Here is a 21,138-nt window from a genome sequence, read left to right as displayed (position 1 = left end):
GTGATCTACGACTTTTGCCTACTTAAATAGAATACACTATATGAACCCATTCTAGTTTATTTTCCCCTTATTTAGGGCATAGATTGTAAGCTTGTGAGCAGGGCCCTCCCTCCTGTGTTGATTTACATTTTATTTTGTCTGTACAAGTTTCCTGTGAGTTGCAAAGTGCTGCAGAATATGTTGGAGCTATAGAAATAAAGATTATTGCAGTATGTGCACACAACATCTTACAAATGCAGATGGACCTGGCTAGTGTTTCAAGTTGAAGATCCTTCAGGAAAACGTTGCTGATCTTTCTCCTAGACCGTCTTCTCAGGTGTCTTCTTTTTATAATTTAAACTATCAATAGACAGCGGCTTTCAAATGTAAGCCGCATGAAAAATTAACAAATGACTTTTTTTAGCCCTTGATGTTTTTTGAAGCCTGAAGTGGTTAAAAGAAGCTCCAGAAACTGAACATATGCACAGCCAGTCATTTTGACAAATGCAGTGAATATGTTCATTGTTTGTATCGTTTTTTGCTAGCAATTTTTGTGGTGATTTCCTGACAGAATCCAACTGAAAAAATGTTGTGTGCATAAAAAGTAATACCGAGGGACATTGGATATTGCTAATGTCAGAAAAGATCAGGGGCACAAGCCCCAAGATATATGTTTTACTTTCACTTCCTTACTGATAAATAAAAACATAAAGAGAATCCGTCGAGTCCCCTAACTTTCCCTGATCGTTACTCTGTGGTGGGCCTGTGAGTGAAGCTGCTGATTTCTGTAATATGATGAGTTGTTTTATATGCTGTACTAACGCTTCTAACTATGAACAATGCAATTTCACCCTGCAGCATCGCCCCTTCCTATGCTACTGGATCTGAGGCAGCACTAGTCCTGATGGGCTTCTCTTCCCGCAGACTAGTCCTGCCTGAGTGCCCTTCATAGTGTAATAGTTTACTTATACAAAAAATACTAGTGAAAATATTGCAAATATTACAGCAAATGTACAAAGCATATAAAAGTTTAAATCAACTCCCGTTTCCCAAAATGTAAAAAGCAAATGTAAAAAACAGTACATATGCCAAGTGGACCCTCACTCAGAAAGTGCCAACTACAGAAACCTGAAGTGTAAATGGCTAAAGTTACAATAACAAACCCCCTATACAACTACTACTGCAACTTTCAGATTCATATAAAGGCTACATTGCACATTTTGCCAAGAGATTAGACCACATACACAAAGAAGGAATCCCATAGACTCCATTATAAGTCAATGGGTCCTTTGGACGTTGGTTGTATCTATCATACGACAGACCACCAATGGGATTTTCATGTATGTAGAGACCAGAGCCCTGACATACACTGCTGTCAGTGGGGAGGTGGTCAGAACTCCATCTTATTTGAAATGAAATTCCTAACACTTAATTTTCAAAATAGGTGGGATCTGCATTTACTAGACAGTTATGGCATATTCTGTGAATACACCATAACTGCATTTTGATACCTTAAGGACCAAGTAATTTTTCATTTTTAAATTTTTTCTTCCACTTGTTCAAAGAGTCATAACTTTTTAAAATGTTCTTGCTTGGGCTTGTTTTTGTGGGACAAGTTGTAATTTTGATTGGAACCATTCATTTCACCTTTTTTCCTGAAAAACAGAAAAAAATGCTATGTTTAGTGAAATGTGAAAAGAGGCAATTCTACCACAGTTTTTTGGCGTTTGTTTTCATGGTATTAATCTTTTGTACAAATGACCTGATAGCATAATTCCCCAGGTCAGTAATATTACTTTGTTGCCAAACTCGCCTTATTTATTTCTCTTACTTTTTTATGGTTAAAAAAATTAACTATATGCATCATCTCCGCCCACAAAATACATCTTGATGCTGGCACTGGACACACTACTTCATTTCATACACTGCGGTGTTCTGTAGTGAACACTGTGTGTGCGTACTCACTTTTGGCATCATTTGCCTAGGGCAACAAAATACTTTTTTCTGACCCTGTCAGTAAGTGATGTAACAATGGAATCAGGGTCTCTGCTCCTACATCATACTGCATTCAGATTCCATAGAAATATGCCAACAGATTCCCTTTAACCCCTTCACTCCAAAGTCTGCTTTCATCTTCCTGACCAGACCAAATTTTACAATTCTGACCAGTGTCATGTTGGAGCGCCCCCAGACGCAGGGCCGCGGATTACTCGGTACCGATCCTCTGCTGGCTCAGTTCTGGGGATGTCACGGTGGCTGGACCCAGTCCGTGACCCTGCTAAGGGGCGTCCAATTAAAGGTGATAAGAGTCTGTCAAGGTTTTGTGACGCCACCTGTGGTATTCGGTCAGGGTGACCAACGCTGCTTGGGGTCCACTGGGGTGATGTGATGGCAGCTAAATGGTATACCTTCCCACAGGTGAAGTGAGTCCCCAGGGCTTCCCAGTAGTATAGGTGGCGATGTTGTGAGGTGCAGACAATAACGAGGACACAGGGTTGCAGTCTCTTTACCTCTTTACTGGTGACTTCGGGATCCTCAATCCAGAGCACAGTTAACAGGGCTGTCTGAGACCGGCCGGTCTGAAGGCACATCCAGAGTTCCCTTTGCAGGTGGAAATCAGTGCCTACCACTAGCGCCTGTGTGTTGTAGTGCTTCCCTGCTGAGCATTCGGGATAGTCCTCACAACTTCTATTCTCGTTTGTTCCAGTTCTTTCTAGTTCTTTCTATTCTCCGTCCCCCAGGTTTGATATGGCTAGGACGCATCCGTTTGACGGGTAGGCTCGGAGCTCTTCCGGGACCCTAGAGACGCCCCTCTCCACGTGTTGCCCCCTATGTCTGCTTAGGTGATGTAAGGTAGACAGCCAACCTATAATTAACTGTCCTGCGGTATTTGAAGTAAGGCATAAAGTCAGTTACTTCCTCGGTGGCACTGGCTACACGCCTCAGTAGAATGTTGCCGTTCTCCGGGCATGACTCCTACTGGCTCTCCTTTGTGCTTGATCTCGTTTCTCACTGTCCACAATATCCTTTGCTTCGTGTCCTTTCTTAGGATACCGCCGCAAGGTAGTGCAGGCGCGGTTCCGTAACGTTCTGTTCTAGTCGCTAGGTGCCTTCCAGGTTCCCACGCCTGACTGGGACCCCCCTGAATCTTCCCCGCAACACCCCCTGCCACGGGATGTTGCCTGGACAAAACCCAGTCAGCTTCTAACTAACTTCCTATCCAACCCCTAGTTTTACCAGTGTGAGGAGTGGCCTAATAAATAAAACCTTTTTCTCCCCCTAGTGGCCGGAGTGTGAAGTGTAATGTGTGCTGGTGATACCTGGTCAGATGAACTCCTTTAGTGCCATCAGACGTACCGTTACTCCCCTTAGTGGCAGAGCGACACTACTGCAAAGACCAGGTCTCTGGGGCGCTGCACTTTTATGTGTTAATAACTCTGGAACACTTCCACGAATTCCGGTGTTTCTGAGATTGTTTTTTTCTGACACATTGTACTGTATGACAGTGGTAAATTTAAGTCGAAAATGTTTGCGTATATTTGTGAAAATATCAGAATTTTGGCAAAAATGTAGAAAACTTTGCAGTTTTCAAACTTTTAACCATGCTGTACAAAATAATTTATAAATAACATTTTCCATATGTCTATTTTACATCACCATCATTTTTTAAACATAATTTTTTGTTAGGAGGTTAGAAGGGTTAAAAGTTTATCAGCTATTTCTCATTTCCAACAAAAGTTACAGTATATTTTTTTAGCTACCAGATCATGTTTTAATTTAAATTGTGGGGCCTATATGACAAAAAAATACTCAAAAGTGACACCATTTTAAAATCTGCACCCCTCAAAGTGCTCAAAACCACATTTAAGAAATGTATTAACCCTTAAGGTTAGAGATGGGCGAACCCGAACAGTAAAGTTTGGCATCCGTACCGAACACCTACTGTTCGGGCCTGGACACCAAACACGGACTTCACCAGGAAGTCCGTTTTACTGTTCAGGTTTGGCTGCCCGAACAGCGAGTGTTTGTCATGCTGTCATGTGCATGGCAGTGTGGCAAACACCGCTTCTGATTGGCAGTGAAATCATCCCCACCGGTCATAGAGCTGCAGTTCCCACGCTGTCAAAAGACATCATGAGCGCTCAGCTGTGATCGGAGGTATAAAGTTTACCTCCAGTCACTGATGTCAGATGATGGGACAACTGCTCCCATCATCCAACACCTGCTGTCACTAATAACAGTGAGAGCAGGAGCAGCAGATGGGAGTATTCATCCGCTCCTGGCTGTAAATAAATAATTTTAAAAAAATGGTGCGGGTTCCCCTGTCTTTTTGCTAACCTGCCAGACACTTTATCTGGAAGGTACATACCTGGTGCTAGTGTCCTGCATTGTGATGGTCAACATAAACCTAAGTAGCGGTCTGTGATATCATTTGAATACACTCCTGATGAACCTCCTTTGGGAGGAGAAACGCGTCGAGTTAGAGTTATGAGACTGTATTCTTTATTTTATGAACAAAAATCCCAAATGCATATTGTGAGAAAGGAGGACCAGTGGAAATAAGTATACCACGCACCCCCTAAACTCACTAAATCAGCTCCAAAAAGACCATATTAAATTAAGGAGAAAAACCCGGAGCATTGATGAACAAAATATAAATAGCGTTTATTGTATAATTTACTACATAAACAAGCATACAGTTCAATAGCAGTATAACATTATTAAGTAACAGGAGCAACATGAGTGTCTAAGAAATGCTGAAAAAAGCCCCCATCCCAGCCCCGCAAGTAATACTCCACAAAGTGGAAGCATACAAACCCATCCCCCTCAGCAGTAAGGCGTAATAAGGTGCAATGTGCAAATAAACGGCCACAATGGGCCTAACCCAAGTAGAGCACCCAGTTACCAGACCAGTGTCCAAGCATCGGACCCCATAGTGTCACCACAAAAATAAGGTGGCTGGTACTGGTGCAAAACTTACCAATATCGGGGGGAGGGTGGGGAGACGGTCAGGAGATGGACCTCCTATTTTATGCCTATCCATTGAAATGTGAGTTCTAAAGTTGGTCAATCTGAGAGATCGGTCTTTTTATGATCGATTGGGGGTCTTTGAATCTGGAAGCCTGAGAGACATATCTATGTGGAAAATGTTGCTTATTAAGTATTTTGTGTGACATATCTTTGTGATTTAAGGGCATAAAAATTCAAAGTTGGAAATTTTTCAAAATTTCTGCCGAATTTCCATTTTTTTCACAATTAAACGCAGGTAATATCAAATAAATTTTACCTCTAACATGAAGTACAATATGTCACAAGAAAACAGTGTCAGAATCATCAAGATCCGTTGAAGCGTTCCAGAGTTATAACCTCATAAAGGGACAGTGGTCAGAATTGTAAAAATTGGCCCGGTCATTAACGTGCAAACCACCCTTAGGGGATAAGGTCAGTTTACAGTACTTAATGGGCATGTACCAATAATTTCTCTTTTATCTATAAATAAAATCTAAGAAATGAACATTTGTGAAATCAAAAACAAGATAATCATTTGCTGTCTAGAAACTATTTTTAGTTATTTTATTTTTAGCTAATTGCAATCCAAACATTTTTTGTAAAGGAACTAAACATAAGCCAAAGAAAATGGCACTGAGAAGGAAAATTCCCAATTTTATACATAAGTTTGACTCTGCCGACATCAGGTCTGCCAAAAAGGCAGAAAGTACCATAGTTAGTGCTCATAGTTGTTAGGCTTCCTTCCTTCTGGGAAGTGTTAATAGCTTTTTTCTATGAGACATTTCCTGAAAAGCTGTTTGATTTGTATTAAGGGAAAAGTTAAAAGCTTTTAACTGAAAAAATAAAAAGATTATTTGACTATTTTCCTAAATATTCTGTAATAAAATAGCAATTGTGACAGCAAATTGATCTTTACAAATTAGCATATTTTGTGACAAAGTGTTTCCTTTATCATCTGGCTGCTACCCCTTATAAAATGTATTATGTGCTACACTAAGTTCCTTTTTTTCTGTTTCAATAGTAAAAATATTACATTTTCTAAGTACCTTTTACCAGCTAATTTTTTCTAGGGTTCACACTGCACATTTGGCAAATTAGAATTTTCATACAGAACCATTGATATAAAGCACACAATTGCCCCTACCGAATAATCCTTTTTTTAAATTTGTAGCCCGCCTGCTAGATGATCATGGGAAAATGGATGCTTAAATATCGTATTTCAGGAACACAATTGTCACAAACACAAATTTTATATGAAGCTAAGCCAATGCAAATGAAACAGCTACCATGCAAAAAATAATTGCAGAAAGTCTACTAAGAAAAAAGCTGAGAGCAGTGATTGTAGCTAACAGGAGTTTCATGCTAAGTAGTATAGTTATGATTTAATAGAATCTATGCAAAATGCTTGTCCGGTTGGGAGAACACCAGTAAGGTAATTCCACACTTTGGGACATACATAAAAAGTTAAGATTTTGATGTTATTATTTACACTATTACTAGTCAGCTTAAAGGGACACTGTCACCTGAATTTGGAGGGAACAATCTTCAGCCATGGAGGTGGGGTTTTGGGGTTTTTGACCCACCCTTTCCTTACCCGCTGGCTGCATGCTGGCTGCAATATTGGATTGAAGTTCATTCTCTGTCCTCCGTAGTACATGCCTGCACAAAGCAATCTTGCCTTGCGCAGGCGTGTACTATGGAGGACAGAGAATAAACTTCAATCCAATATTGCAGCCAGAATGCAGCCAGCGGGTAAGGAAAGGGTGGATCAAAAACCCAAAAACCCCACCTCCATGGCTGAAGATTGTTCCCTCCAAATTCAGGTGACAGTGACCCTTTAAGGTTTTCATACAGTCAACACACAGATAAAGTATTAAAAGGATGTCAGTAGACAGGCTACCTTAATTTTAAGATCAAAATATTTAAAAATACATTAATAAAAATGCACCAATTAAATTGTATTGTGTCATGCAAAATAATCCTATTAAAAGCGCCACTTCACCATGTTTTTTCATTTCACCGCCCGAGTGATATCATCTTCTTCTTTGTCTTTAGTAACATATTTACTAGCCACCATCTTTTGCTCTTCACAGCGCTGCTCTGGTCCCAATCTGCCATCTTCTGATCGTAGCTTCTGATTGCCTGTAAATCAAAGCTAACGGTCACAAGTTCTCAATGTAATTTCTTAGAGCCTCGTTCTGAGAAGTTATCTCGCTATCCACCAGCAAACACTGGAGTGATCCAGCAGGTCACAATTTGTAGATGACTGACCGGAGTGGCACCGGGAACAGAAGAAGTCAACAGCTGGTAAATATAATAGTAGCGGTAGGTAACTTACATTATTGATACTACACCAGCGGTAAAATGAAAAAAAAAATTGCTGGCATGGTGCTTTAAGGACTTTAATTGACAGAAAAAAGGCATATTACTTTTAGCGGTTTTGGATTTGACACATATTGAAGAAACCTCAAAGAGAGCATTGGGAATGTATGGTAATTTATTGTGACCTAAACAAGAAAAATAGAGATGGGCAAATTTCCCGAAATTCAGCAGTTCGAGTTCTGCTAGTCTGATTTGTCCAAAATATTTAATCTAGACGAAATCAATTTAGCACAAATTAAAATAGCTCCAAAGCCTCAAATTACCCTTAAAGAGGTGGTTCAAAACTAAAATGTATTTAATTCTAAATCCCTCTCTATTTATTGTCATAATGTATTTCCTTGTTCATTCTTTCCTTACGATGGCTAGATGACAAAAATTCAAATTTGCAGTGGTTAAAACCCACCTAAATTGGTTTGAAAAAGAAGTGTTGAACCAGTGACAGTGCATCTAGAGCACATTCACAAGTAAAGCAAAGGCTTCAAAATCTTTCGACTCTCAACCACATAAACCAAAACAAAAGTGTTTGTTTGTATGTTTGTGATGGGGAGCAAAAATGAAGACACTCTCCATAAAAAATTCACAAATGTTTTTTACACAGAATAGAAAATGGTACAAAGTGCAGGTAAAACCAGAAATATGCGAACCCGAACAGTAAAGTTCGGCATCCGTACCAAACATCTATTGTTCGGGCACGGACACCGAACATGGATTTCACCAGTAAGTCCGTGTTACCATTCAGGTTCATCCCCCCAAACACCGTGTCTTTGTTGCTTTTGTCTGATTGGTGGTAAAATCATTATTGACAGTCAGAGAGCCACAGTTCCCACGCTGTCAAATGACAGCATGAGTCCGCAGTTGTGATCGGATGTAAAAAGTTTACCTCCGGTCACTGGTGATGGCTCATGGGACTACTATTACCATCAGCCTATGCCTGCTGCTGCTAATAACAATGAGTGCATGCAGTGGCTGATGGGAGTATTCATTAGCTGGCGCATGCACTTTAAATAAATAATTTTAAAAAACAAGGTGGGTTCCCTTGTATTTTTGATTACTAGCCAGGCAAAACTGACAGCTGGGGGCTGCAACCAACAGCTGTCAGCATTAGCAAGGTTGAGTGTCAAGAATAAAGGGGTCCCCACTGCGATTTTTTAAAATTATTTAAATAGTTAAAAAATGGAGTGGGGTTCCCCCCTTTTTTACAACCAATCATGCTAACGCAGACAGCTGGGGGCTGGTATTCTCAGGCCTGTAAGGGGACATGGAAATTGCCCCCCCCAGCCTAAAAATAGCAGCCTAATTCTGATGCTTTGCCCAGCTCTTCCCACTTGCCCTGTAGAGGTGGCCAGTGGGGTAGTATTTGTTGGGTTGATTTCACCTTTGTATTGTCAGGTGACATCAAGCCCATGGATTAGTAATGGAGAGGCGTCTGCAAGACACCTATTCACTACTAATCCTATAGTTGTATGGTAAACACACAGCCAGAATAAAGTCTTTTATTTGAAATAAAGCAAAACACTTTTTTATTTAAAAATAACAAACACAGTTATACTCACCTAATGCCCATTCCATTGAATATCTTGTATCCTGTAATAAAACAAAACAAACAAACAACAATATCCCTTACCTGTCCATCATTCTGTCCCATACATAATCCATCTCTGGGGATAATCAGTTTTCAACCTGGATGATGCCAAGATGTGACTGTCCAGGCCGAGAACCACTAGGGAATGAGCTGCTGCGAGGGCAGCATTAATGACTAGCGGTGACGTTATTGAGGTTATTGCCAGTCACTGAGGCTGCGTTCCCAGTTGGGCTGAACTGCTCGCACAGTGAGATAAAGCCTCACCGTGCAGCGGTGAGTTAACCAGGAGAAATTCCTCCCAGTGAACTCACCGCTGCACCATGAGGCTTTTTCTCATGGTGCGAGCAGTGACCACTGCAGTTCAGGGTCCTGGTTAGGAACACAACCTCAGTGACCTGCGGTAACCTCAAAGAGGCCGAGATTACTAGTCCCCAGCTGTCTGCTCTAGCTTGGCTGGTTGTCAAAAGCGGAGGAGATCCCATGCAGTTTTTTAAACTATTTATTTAAATAATTTAAAAAACTGTGTGGTGGTGACCCTTGTATTCTTGATAACCAACCTTGCTAAAGTGGACAGCTGAGGGATGCAGCCGCCAGCTGTGAGTTTTGCCAGGTTGGTTATCAAAAAAACAATGGAACCCATGTAATTTTAAAAAATTATTTATTTAAAGTCTCACGGTGCAGCACTGAGCTCAGAGAGTTTACCGCAGTTCACAGCAAAAAATTTCTCACAGTGAACTGCGGTGAACTCTCTGAGCTCAGCGCTGCACCATGAGACTTTCTCAATGTGTGATCTCACTGGGGTCACTGCAGTACACTTGTCTGGCTGGGAACGCCACCTCAGTGACCATTGGTAACCTCGTTGATGTCACCGCTAATCACTGATGCTGCGCTTGCAGCAGCTCATTAATCAGTGGTTCTCAGCCTGGATGGTTGCATCTTTGCACCATCCTGGTTGAAAACCATTTATCCCCAGATATGGATTATGGTGTGGGACAAAATGATGGGTGAGGCATATGGCTGTTTTTTTATTTTTGCTTCATTACAGGAGACGAGGACTTTAATTGAATGGACAATGATGTGAATATGGTTTAATTTAGATTCATTAAAGCAGTCTATGTCATTCTTTCAATTATAGGACTTTAATCTGGCTGTGTGTTTATTTACAATATAGCTATAGGATTAGTAATGGATAAGTGTCTTATAGACTAATCTGTGTGCTTGATGTCACCAGACAATATAAAGGTGACATCAATCCCAAAAATATGAACCCCGCTTGCCACCGCTATAGGGCAAGTGGGAAGAGCTGGACAATGCCTCAGAATTGGCGCATCTAATAGAGATGCCTTTTCTGGAAGCCTGCGCGCTACTATAGCAAGGCCGATTGCTAAAAATATGGTCTTTTACGTGTTGGGTTATTTCTCCAACATATTGGAGACCACAAGGGCATTTTATAATGTAGACAACGAAATTTGAGTCACAAGTTTGAGCCATGGATGGGATATGATTTTCCGGTTCTAGGATGGGTGACACTCTCAGATTTTATAATGTTGGAGCAAGCAGCACAATTGAGGCATGGAAAGGTGCCTTGGCAACATGCTGTTAGAAGTTGCTGGTAATAGTGGGGCGTGCACTGCCAATGTAAGCCCGTACAAGTTTGTCTCTGATGTTGGGAGCCCTTCTGTTGCACATCAATGTTGGCATAGTGAAACACTCAATATTGGGATATGTTTTAGAGAGAAGTGGCCAATGTTTTCTAATGATAGAGTGGACTTTAGGCATGATGAAGTGGTGGGTATGTACAAAAGGGACCCTCTCGTTACGAAGTGAAGGTGGGGAGGAAATCGTGGAGTCAGGATGTGGGCTTTCTCTTGTTCTAACAATCTCAAGGGATAGTGTCTGTCCCTGAATTTTTGTGACATGTCTTCCAGGTGAGTATGGAGTACATCAGGATCTGTGACTATCCTAGACACTCTTGTAAATTGAGACCATGGAAGACTATTCTTGGTTGCTTTAGGGTGGCTGCTGGAGTAATGTAGAAGGCTATTGCCTATGTGATAATCATCTTCATATAGAAAGAATTTTCATAAAGCACCAACCTAAGGAGATCCAAGCAAAGCTGGATAGAGTTTCTTGGCATATTGGATGTACCAAGGAGAGATTTGGTGGCCATGATGTCTTTTTCATGGGAAATTGAGGTATATAGACTATTCAAGCCTAATGTTACCAGTAGGCTATCAGAGGGTACTGAGTTGTATTGTTTTATTATATCCAAAAATTGCCCAGTGTCGGGTAGGAAGGATCTATTGGTCTTGACAAGTGGTGTTAGTATTTTTTCTAAAAAAAAATGACAAAGGTGAAAGTATTGAGTCTGTGGATGCCACAATAGGCCTACCTGGAGGATTTGTAAGTGATTTATGGATCTTAGGAAGAATATAAAAAAATTGTGTTATTGGATGTAGGTTGATAAGGAATGTGGCAGTCTTTTGATCGATAGTATGGTTATCTAGATAAGTCCTAATGAGATTCTGGATTTTGTCATTGATCTCAGTAGCAGGGTCTCTTTGGATAACCCTATATGTGTCAGTGTCAGAAAGTTGTTGCTGTACCTCATTAGAGTATGTTGTACGATCCATAACTATCTAACAAAATCAATGAAAAATGGTGAACTTACCAAACTTGGTAACTGAAGAAAAACCCTTTAAAATTAAATTTTTAATCGGTGAGTATAAAATATCCCCCACCAGTGTTCAAGGTGCACTTGTGCATGAATGTTTTTTTGAATTATTATTGCCCAAGGAGTAGACATAAACAATGAGAGATCAAATATGATATCCTATCCTCACTATTTACCCCTGGAATAAACATTACATAAAGATAACAAGAACCAAAAAGTCTTAATGGACTAGATTTGAAGTCCTATTATTATTTCTCCTCTCAAATATTTGCACAATTCCTCACATAATGCAAATTGCACAAGGTATAGTAACCTTGAAGATTATAACCGAATGTATGCTATCTAAAGTGATTTCTATAGTTGTGCTCAATTGATCTTCACACACAAAAACATCCGATCTGTTGATATAGGTGCACTGTCCCTTACTGTGTATCTACCTGGTGGTCTACCTATTTGTGGAGGTTGGCACCCTAAGATGACGAGACGTGGTGCCCCCACTCGTATGATGAGTCTACCTAAGCTCCTATTCACACCCTGGCAGTCCGCAAATAGAAGAAACAGAAGGCCAGATTGGCGTGTGTCCAAGTCCTTGCTGTTGATACCTGTAATGAGTCCAACAGCTTTTTATTTAAATAAAAATTAATAAGTAGTTTTCCTGACACTCAAAAGGTAAGTTTTTCTGTTACTATTAGGAAAAGTACTAATTTACGAAAATAGGAGCTATTTGTGTTGGAGATAGGGACAGTGTGAACAGGCATACAGCATATAGAGGAATCATGCATACGTCATAATCAGATATCTGTAAGTGGGCTCAATTGAGTCCTAAATATGCCAAGGACATACTGTAATGATAATGCATTGACAAGCACCACTGACATAAATATGAATGTCATAAGGTTGACGGTTTCTGGTATAACAACCAGGTACAGAACCTGATAGATGCTAAATAACTAACATTTGATAGGATGATAGTAAGCATCACATTAATTATTAATAAATTACACTCTAGGCTCAGATAATAACAGGTGCTGTCAAATGTCAATAAGTTCATCAAAATGCCACATGTGGCTATCCAAATAAACAATCATATTGATAAATGTAAGTGCCTGAGCACCCCATGTAAAAAAAAGATACAGATAAAGGCAGATATAGTACGCAATCAAGTTTGCTCAAAGTATTGACAGGATAAATCTGCTTATCTTATTCATGTCGGTGTCCACTGAAGGTACAGCTATTCCAAGCTTCACATACTCTCAACGGGTTTCTCCCTACTATGGGATCATCATGAGAAGTCAGATAACCAGCTTGTTGGCAGCGATCCAACGTGCAAATAAATGAGATTGTCCGTTGTTTGGAGAAACAACCCAAAACGTAAAAGACCATATCGCTAGCCACAAATCTACCACACGTTGTAGGAAGACATGGCTGCCTCTACCAGATCATTTTTAAAACATAACTATACTGTGGCACAACTAAAATTTCAGGTCATAGAACATGTACCTCGAGCAAGAAGGGATGGCAACCATATTAAATTACTTAAAGCCAGAGAAACATTCTGGATACACAAACATGAGACCCTGGATCCAAAAGGTCTGAACAGGGAAATTGATTGGCTCCTGTGATTGTCATTTAACCATGTTTTTTTTAAATTTGCAGACATGTTGACCTCTCACTTCATTAGGTGAGTTTTCATTTATTTTCATTTAGCTCCTTCGGCCCCTTAAATATTCAAATTACATTTATTGCACTCCTCTTTTCCATTTTCTTTGGCATTTTTGATACTCAAATTCTTAATATTCAATTTGTTGCCCCTGTCCCCCTCCTTTCCTCTGGCCCTTCTAATATTCTAATTATTATACACATATCCACTGTACCCTTGTACGTGGTAATCCTAGTTTACCATCAATTTCCTTTTTGCTGTATTTCCCATTTCAAATCATATATAGATCATAAAGGCAATACCTCATTTGCATACATTGGGGTCCAGTGATGTTAGCCTAAACTGTTGTGTGGTAAACATTACTGTGGCTATATCACATTGCCAGGGCATTGATCATCATTACTGTTGAGCATTCCGATACCGCAAGTATCGGGTATCGGCCGAAACCGAGTTCCGATACTTTCAGTATATCGGATACTGGAATCGGAAGTTCCCATAATCCAAAGAGCCAGTTTAAATTAATTCAGCCAATGAGGAATGATTAGAAGTGGGGGCACATCCTGTTCTGCATGGTAGGCATGCAACTACTGGCATGTCTGTGATTGGCTGCTGGAATGATGTCATGATGCACTATAAAAGTCGCCGCCACCATTTTGGGTTTACTCTGCTGTGAATTCAGTTAGGGACAGGACGCTGTGTTCTGACTGAGGGCCAGTTTAGAGATAGCGATTTGCTTCATTGTGCTTTACCCAGGTTAATTTAGCAACGCTGTGTGAGAACCTTGTTTTTGCCTTGCAGCGCTGTTCACAGCTGTCTGCAAGGTCTGTTGTGTGAGTGCAGCTCAGGCTGTTGTCTGTTCAACAGCCACCGCTGGTTGTAGTCAGCTCAGCGTGCGTCACTGCCTCATACTGTTCAATTGTCCTTTTTTTGCATTAGTGCTGTCTACAGCACATTTTGCCTGTTTTTCTCCTATTAGTGGTTTTCCATCCGTATCCTGCTAGATTGTGGAAAAACACTATATAGGATTACATACAGGAGCTTTTTTTGGCCTTGCAGCGCCATTCACAGCCGTCTGCACGGTCTGTGTGTGAGTACAGCTCACCTTGTAGTCTGTTGTGCGAAAAAAACACAAAATTAATAAAGTTCACCAAACACTCCACTTTACAGTTGTGTAGGCCACATTACCTCATATTAAAGTCTAGTCCACTCTTTAGAAAATTAGTGTTTCTTATACCTGTTAGGAGCTGTTCAGGAATAAGCGCACCAAGCCCTTAGTACTTTTCTGCCTATATTTATCAGTCTACCAAGATGAAGAAGGCAGGGAGTAAGGCACGTGGTCGTGGGCGTCGAGCAGGGAGAGGACATGGGGATTGTGTGCCTGCTGCGGGCAGCGGTGACTCCTCATCCCCCAGTTTCAGCAGGGAACAGTCCTTCATGCGCAGCTTTGTAGGAGATCGCCGTACCCCGCTGCAGGAACAAATTTAAGCCGTTGTCGGATGGATGGCAGCTAACGCATTGACTTCAATTAGTGCCACATCCTCTCAGGCACAGAGCACTGGAGAGCACCCATCTGTCTCTTCACCACCTGCTAAATTGCCCAGGCAGTTAGAGAGCCCAGGACAGGAGCCATCTCTACTTCTGTTCTCTGAATCTCTTGGCTTGGAAAGAGCGGGCCAGCCAAGCAGCATTGGAGAAATGGAAGAAGAGGCAGTAATAATATAATAATAATAATAATTTTTATTTATATAGCGCCAACATATTCCGCAGCGCTTGCAGTGATGCCCAACAGCTTTGTTTCTCTGACTCTGAAGAGAGGGGTGGGCCAGTGCCTCCGGTCACCACACCGCAGAAGGCATCTGATGATGAGACTCAGGTGCCACTTTCTGGTGCGTACTGTGCTGCCGAGACTACCCAGGAGAAGCAGTTGGTGGAAGAGGGTCAGCAACCTCAATACCACAAATATGTGGAAACATGTGCGGACCAAGCACATTGTGGAGTTACAAAAACACACTGAAGAACTAGGCCAACGAATAGCGGCACCTACCACCTCTTCAGCTCGTGATGTAGCCTCTTCCTCCAGCTCACACACAGCTGGTTCGGCTTCCTCACAGGATCGCCATGGAAGAACCTCTGGCACTGTTGTCCAGAGACCCAGTGTAATTCCACCCACAGCACCACGTTCCCAGTCATCCTCACACTCCCAGCCTGGTCTACAGCCATCGGTAGCACAGGTTTGGGAGAAAAGGCGGCTATTCTCGGCCAACCACCCCCGAGCACATGCTCTGAATGCTGGCATTGCAAAACTACTGTCCATTGAAATGCTCTCATTCAGGCTGGTGGAGACTGACACCTTCCGTAACTTAATGGCATTGGCAGTCCCACAATACAACATGCCCAGCTGTTTTTATTTCAGCAGGCAAGCCATCCCTGCCCTGCAAAAGCATGTGGAGGGAAACATTAAACATGCTCTACTAAACGCCGTCAGTAGCAAGGTCCACCTCACCACCGATGCGTAGACCAGTCACCATGGACAGGGACGATACTTTTCCCTCACTGCCCATTGGGTCAATGTTCTGGAGCCGGGTACAGATCTTGCGAGTTGCGCTGTATGTGTTCTGCCAACTCCAACGATTGCAGGAATCCAGTCTGTACACATTGCCTCCTCCTCATACTCCAGTTCCTCAGAATCATCGCTGCAGGAGCTGTCACGGTCTACCTCCACCTTGACCCGTGAACGCTTACCTGTTACGACCGATATGAGTACAGCTGTGGCCGAACGTCAGCAAGCCATACTGAAATTAATTTATTTGGGGAATCGAAGCCACACAGCGCAGGATCTCTGGAATGCCATCAAGCAGGAGAGCGACGTGTGGTTTGTGCCAGCGAATCTCCAGCCAGGCATGATAGTGTGTGACAATGGCCGAAATCTGGTGGCAGCCCAAGGCAACCTCACTCACATCCCATGTCTGGCACATGTGCTCAACTTAGTCGTGCAGTTTTTTGAGGGACTATCCGGATCTTGATGCACTGCTGCACAAGGTCCGCATAGAGTGCGCTCACTTGCGGCGTTCCAGCATGGCAAGATCGCGCCTTGCAGCTCTGCAGCGCCGATTCCACCTTCCAGAACATTGCATCGTGTGTGACCTACCCACCAGGTAGAATTCAACGTTACATATGTTGGAGCGGTTGTGTGAGCAGTAGCCAGCAGTAATGGAGTACCATCTGCATAAGGCGCAAAGAAGTCGCACTGCGCGCCGTTCAGACTTCACAACCATTGAGTGGGCCACTATGAAGGACATCTGCCAGGTTTTGCATGCCTTCAATGATTCCATGCGGATGGCGAGTGCAGATGATGCACTAGTCAGCATGACTGTCCCCCTTATCTGCCTGCTTGAAAGAACACTGCAAGCGCTAAGGGATCAGTTATGGAAGAGGTGGAGGATAAGGAGTCACAAATGCCATCTGCTTCTGGACAGCCTGCATGATGTGGTTCCTCACAAAGGCCTAGGCAGGGGACACTTTGTCAGGAGGATGAGGAGGAGTCAATGGAGGAGGAAGACATCTTTACAGAGGAGGGAGTTACACTATGCTCCAGTAGTCAGTATGTAGAGTGAGGGTGGGCTGATGCAGAGCAGGCCAGTTGACAGTCTGCAGCACATGGTTGATTTCATGCTGCAGTGCCTGAGAAATGACGGCCGCATCGCCCACACTCTCAACACAGCTGATTATTGGGTGTACACCCTCCTAGATCCGCGCTACTGGGACAACTTACAAACCCTCATAACACCGTTGAACCGGGAGCGTAAAATGCGGGAGTACCAAGACACACTGGTGCATTCCATCATCTTCTCCAGTCCACTGAGAGCAGTGCTGCTAGTGCTTTACAAAGCAGCTCAGTGCGTCGAGGCAGTGGAGGAAGCTCAGCACAAACAGGGAGCAGAAGCAGTGCCTCAGCACAAGGCAAGACCAGTTTGGCCCAACTGTGGCAAACTTTTGTGTGTGTTCCACAAATGTCTACACCATCACAGGCAGCTCCAGTCAGCAGGAGGCAACGTTTCCGTCAGATGGTGACAGACTACATGTCTTGCCCTTTCAGTGTCCTCCCACACAGCTCTTCCCTCTGCAAGTTTTGGGTCTCTAAGCTGGATACATGGCCAGAGCTTAGCCAGTATGCATTGGAGGTGCTGGCTTGCCCTGCTGCTAGTGTATTATCGGAACGCGTCTTTAGGGTGGTTTCACACTTGCGTTTTTGCCTGCAGCGTTTTTTTTTTTTTCAAAAAAACGCATGCGTTTTTTTCCCCTATATTTAACATTGAAAACGCATGCGTTTTTTGTTGTACGCGTTTGGTCGCGTTTTGAAACGCATGCGTTTTTTTACTGCATGCGTTCATTTTCAGAAATGCAACCTGTAGTATTTTTGAGAGGCGTTTTTTGGACCAAAAAAAACGCATGCGTTTTCATGCGTTTTTTTGGGGTCAAAAAATACATTGGAGTCAATGGGGACGCATGCGTTTTTTTGTGCATGCATTTTTTTTGCGTTAAAAACGTATGCATTTTTATATTAAAAAAACAGAAAACACACTAATATGCCACCCCCCAACATAAAAGGGATCCTAACCCTAACCCTACCCCTAACCCTAAGGGATCCTAACCCTAACCCTACCCCTAACCCTAAGGGATCCTAACCCTAACCCTACCCCTAACCCTAACCCTAACACTAATCCCTTTAGATTGCCCCTAATCCTAACCCTAACCCTAATCCCTTTAGGGTTAGGGTTAGTGGTAGGGTTAGGGGTAGGGTTAGGGGTAGGGTTAGGGGTAGGGTTAGGGTTAGGATCCCTTAGGGTTAGGGTTAGGGTTAGGGGTAGGGTTAGGGGTAGGGTTAGGGTTCGGATCCCTAACCCTACCCCTAACCCTAACCCTAACCCTAACTATTTCTGTTTATAGTGGGTTTTTTACTTTATTTTGATGATTGGCAGCTGTCACACATTTCTCAAACGCATGTAAACGCGTCAAAACACCGCGCTTTTTTCACCACATGCAAAAACGCATGCGTAAAAAAAACCGCAGCGTTTGCATGCGTTTACATGCGTTTTTTCACCATGCGTTTTTTTTGCGTTTTTTACCGCAACAGCGCACCCAAAAAAATGCAAATGTGAATCCAGCCTCAGTGCCACAGGTGGTGTACTAACAGACCGTCGCATGCAACTATCCTCCGATAACGTTGACCGGCTTACTTTTCTGAAAATGAACAAGGCCTGGATCTCGCAGGAATTTGCCACTCCTCTTCCAGATTAAATACTTGGTTGGCAACAGTATCCATGTATCCTGTTGTGGTCATGTTTCTACCACCTAAACTGTAATCCCTGGGCTCCAACACCGCCAGTTGCTGCTCAGAAGTGCCGTCTGCACAGTCAACACATGACCCAGTGTTATTGGTTGGTTTTCAGTAACGTCAGCTGATCCCCTGCTGTGTATCTGGCAATTGCTCCTGCTTCCTCCACACTCACACTACTACAGAAATTAAAGGGAACCTGTCCCCCTCCCAGGCGTTTGTACCTGAAAGAGCCACCTTATGCAGCACAAATGCTGCACCAGGAAAAGGTGGCTCTTTTACTTTTGCTCCTTGCACACGCTGAACTTAACACTTATAAAATATGTGTCCCCTCATACCGTGAAACCGTCCCGGAGTTGGGACTTTCCTTCGTAATGAGACGCAGCACAGCCGCCATTCATACCCCCTTGGCGCTTGGTGCCGCCCCCTTAGTGTTGGTTGAATCTGTCCCGGAGCCTGCGCTGTTATGTTAAACCTTGGGCATGCGCAGTAAGCGCTGCCCGTCTTCTGACATCATTTGATGTCAGGCTGACTGCTCCTGTGCAGATGCGCTGCTTGAGATCCCGCCCCACAGTGTCTTCTTATTTATTCATACTGCGGGGCTGGGATTCAGGCCATGCTCTGTGCATATTTTTGCCTGTCACTCATCTCCTTCCGCTTTCTGCACACTGTGCGCCATCAGCTGATCCCTAATCACATGCCACGGCCGTGACGCCGCACAGTCTGAAGAAGGCGGAAGTAGATAAGTGAGAGGCGAAGATATGCACTTTGCATGCCCTTGAATCCCAGCCCCACAGTGTGAATAAATCAGAACACACTGCGAGTCGTGATCTCGGGCAGTGCGTCTGCACAGGCGCAGTCAGCCTGACACCAAAAGATGTCAGAAGACTGGCAGCGCTAACTGCGCATGCCCAAGGTTTAACATAATAGCTGGCTTTGGGACAGATTCAAACAACGCTGAGGAGGCGGTGCCCGAAACCAAGGGGGTATGAATGCCGGCTGTGCTGCGTTTGATTACGAAGGAAGGTCCCAACTCCGGGACGGTTTCACGGTATGAGGGGACACATATTTTATAAGTGTTAAGTTCAGCGTGTGCAAGGAGCAAAAATAAAAGAGCCACCTTTTCCTGGTGCAGCATTTGTGCTGCACAAGGTGTCTCTTTCAGTTACAAACGCCTGAGGGGGGACAGGTTCCCTTTAATTTCTGTAGTAGTGTGAGTGTGGAGGAAGCAGGAGCAATTGCCAGATACACAGCAGGGGATCAGCTGACGTTACTGAAATCCAATAACACTGGGTCATGTGTTGACTGTGCAGACGGCTCTTCTGAGCAGCAACTGGCGGTGTTGAAGCACAGGGATTACAGTTCAGGTGGTAGAAACATGAACACAACAGGAGACCTGGATACTGTTGCCAACCAATTATTTAATCTGGAAGAGGACTGGCAAATTCCTGCGAGATCCAGGCCTTGTTCATTTTCAGAAAAGTAAGCCGGTAAACGTTATCAGAGGATAGTCACATGCGACAGTCTGTTAAGTACAACGCCTGCGCGTTCCGAAAATACACTAGCAACAGGGCAAGCCAGCACCTCCAATGCATACTGGCTAAGCTCTGGCCATGTATCCAGCTTAGAGACCCAAAACTTGAAGGGGAAAGAGCCGTCTGGGAGGACACTGAGAGGGCAAGACATGTAGTCTGTCACCATCTGACGGAAAAATTGCCTCCTGCTGACTGGAGCAGTCTGTGATGGTGAAGACATTTGTGGCGGGTACACAAAAGTTTGCCACAGTTGGGCCATACTGGTCTTGCCTTGTGCTGAGGCACTGCTTCTGCTCCCTGTTTGTGCTGAGCTTCCTCCACTGCCTCGACGCACTGAGCTGCTTTGTAAAGCACTAGCAGCACTGTTCTCAGTTGGACTGGAGAAGATGATGGAATGCACCAGTGTGTCTTGGTATTCCCGCATTTTACGCTCCCGGTTCAACGGTGTTATGAGGGTTTGTAAGTTGTCCCGGTAGCGCGGATCTAGGAGGGTGTACACCCAATAATCAGCCGTGTTGACAATGTGGGTGATGCGGCGGTCGTTTCTCAGGCACTGCAGCATGAAATCAACCATGTGCTGCAGACTGTCAACTGGCCAAGAAACACTGTCCTTTGCTTAAGGCGTGATCTCTGCCTGCTCTGCATCACCCCACCCTCGCTCTACATACTGACTTCTGGAGCATTGTGTAACTCCCTCCTCTGTAAAGATGTCTTCCTCCTCTATTGACTCCTCCTCATCCTCCTGACAAAGTGTCCCCTGCCTAGGCCTTTGTGAGGAACCACATCATGCAGGCTGTCCAGAAGCAGATGGCATTTGTGACTCCTTATCCTCCACCTCTTCCATAACCTCATCCCTTAGCGCTTGCAGTGTTCTTTCAAGCAGGCAGATAAGGGGGACAGTCATGCTGACTAGTGCATCATCTGCACTCGCCATCTGCGTGGAATCATCGAAGGCACGCAAAACCTGGCAGATGTCCTTCA

This window comes from Ranitomeya imitator, chromosome 8 (assembly GCF_032444005.1).
Source record: "Ranitomeya imitator isolate aRanImi1 chromosome 8, aRanImi1.pri, whole genome shotgun sequence".
In the NCBI taxonomy this organism is placed as follows: Eukaryota; Metazoa; Chordata; class Amphibia; order Anura; family Dendrobatidae; genus Ranitomeya; species Ranitomeya imitator.
The sequence above is the reverse complement of the archived record's forward strand: the minus strand, read 5'-3'. Positions refer to the sequence as shown.